Source organism: Kryptolebias marmoratus, linkage group LG3 (genome assembly GCF_001649575.2).
Source record: "Kryptolebias marmoratus isolate JLee-2015 linkage group LG3, ASM164957v2, whole genome shotgun sequence".
Lineage (NCBI taxonomy): Eukaryota > Metazoa > Chordata > Actinopteri > Cyprinodontiformes > Rivulidae > Kryptolebias > Kryptolebias marmoratus.
Genome location: NC_051432.1, coordinates 28,545,751 through 28,547,796, shown reverse-complemented (window position 1 = coordinate 28,547,796; position 2,046 = coordinate 28,545,751). Strand labels below are relative to the sequence as shown.

Below are 2,046 nucleotides of genomic sequence, written 5' to 3'. Positions count from 1 at the left end.
CCCCCCCCGGATTCTTACCGCCGTACAAAACGACAGATTCAAGGATCTGCGGTCAGAGCAGAGTTCAAACCAGCCTCACCTCAGTTTGGGCTTTTAAAGAAAGTTTACAGTGAAAATCTAAACGTAGCTGCAGACGATCAGAGAAACGAAAATCACTGTTTATTAAACAGAAGTGAAGCCAAAATGAAAAACTGGTTCCAGCTTCAGGATCAGAACCTGCTGAGGTTCTGCTGAGGTTCTGCTGAGGTTCTGCTGCTCCGGAGCGCCAGGTGTGAGTTAACAGAACACCAGGGCGGCCGGAAAGACATCAGCAATGACCTCAGAGAATCCATCTGGGAAGGGTCAAAGGTCATTTCGAGTCCATCGTTCTACAGAGAGGAAGATTATTCACAGGAGGAAACATTTAAGACAGCTTCACCCTGAAGGTCAGACCGTGCAATGAGCTCCATCTCAGACTCTACAGGCCTCAGTCAGCAGGTCAAAGGTTAAAGGTTAAAGCCTCTTCTCTCTAAAAACAACATGGCAGCTCGACTTGAAGGAACCAGAAGACTTCTGGAGCAGAACCAGAGCAGAGGACAGATGTTTACCCAGAATGCACTGCAGCTGTCAGCACGGTGGTGGAGGGCTGATGGTTTGGGCTGATTCTGGAGTCAGGAGCTGGAACCAGGTTCTGTTGGGTCGGGAGCTGGAACCAGGTTCTGTTGGGTCAGGAGCTGGAACCAGGTTCTGTTGGGTCGGGAGCTGGAACCAGGTTCTGTTGGGTCGGGATGTTTTTCCATAAACATTTTATTTTTGTTTAGTAAATAACGACACAGTGTTTTTTTGCTCTGGTCTGGATATAAAACCTAAAGTGACAGAATATTAATATCTCGTTCTGCAGGAATCTGTCTCGTCTCGTGAAGCTTTTATTTAATGTGGAACCCAAAACTGTTGGGTTCCTGCTCTCAGCTTCTTTTAGTTTTAGTTTCAGAAGCTGTCGGCTAAAGACCTTCAGTTTACAGCTCAGGAATTCCTCACGTCGTCGCCTCATCGGTGCTTCACATAAATAAATCCAAGTATTCAAACTAAAGGTAGAAACATGACAGGAAAAACATGAAGGTTTGTAGAACAACGAGCTGTTTTTAATCCTGAAGTTTTTTACGTCAACAACCAGATAAATGCTTTTAAAGGCATAATAATTAAATCAGATGCAAAAGTTTTAAACTGAAGCTTCGAGTGAAATTCTCCACCAGGACAAATAAAAAGACGAGAACGGTCCTCTGGTCCTCTGGCTGAAGTGTTTAAGGAATGACAAAGACATTAATCCGAAGTGGTCTGGAGTCTGTGGCGCAGTTTGCAGAGAAATCTTTGGGAAAGGGCGCCTCCTAGTGGTGAAAATGTGGAAACGAATGTTGCACGAAGTAAAAGTGTCTGTATTTTACCAAACAAAATCTGAAACGGCGGGGGGGTGACGCCGCCCTGCGGTCAGACTCCGTCTCCTGTTCGCACCGTGGGACGAAGATCATCGATGAGAGGAATCCAGAGGATCTGAGGGGAGTTTGAAATCCCTGGGAGGGATCTGAAAACACAGGATAAACAATAAAACAGCAGTTCTGTTCCTGAACCTCAGAGGTTCTCAAACCGTCCCTGGACTTCGGGACTGCAGGACTTCAGGACTTCAGGACTGTAGGTATAAATGCAGCTGGTCGGTTTTCTGCCAGCATAGAAAGGATTTATTTGACAGAAACAAACTGTCAGGCATGGTGGTGGCACCATCATGCTGTGGTACTAAAGTGGATGAAATAAAGAAGAAGGAGAACTACATTAGAACCTGCCTTTGATTGGATGAGGCATCAGAACCACCGCAGCCTGGACTCAAACACGCAGCCTGGACTCGAACCCTCAGCCCGGACTCCAACCCTCAGCCCGGACTCCAACCCTCAGCCTGGACTCGAACCTGCAGCCTGGACTCGAACCCGCAGCCTGGACTCGAACCCTCAGCCTGGACTCGAACCTGCAGCCTGGACTTGAACCCTCAGCCTGGACTCAAACCCTCAGCCTGGACTC

The 2,046-nt window shown here is 47.6% G+C and overlaps 1 protein-coding gene across 2 annotated transcripts in view; it reads left to right on the top strand.

Moving 5' to 3' along the window:
• The window catches only part of LOC108247817 (ras and Rab interactor 2), a 29,126-nt gene that overhangs the window by 7,840 nt on the left and 19,240 nt on the right, over nt 1-2,046 (top strand). The gene's annotated exons all lie outside the window — the stretch shown is intronic.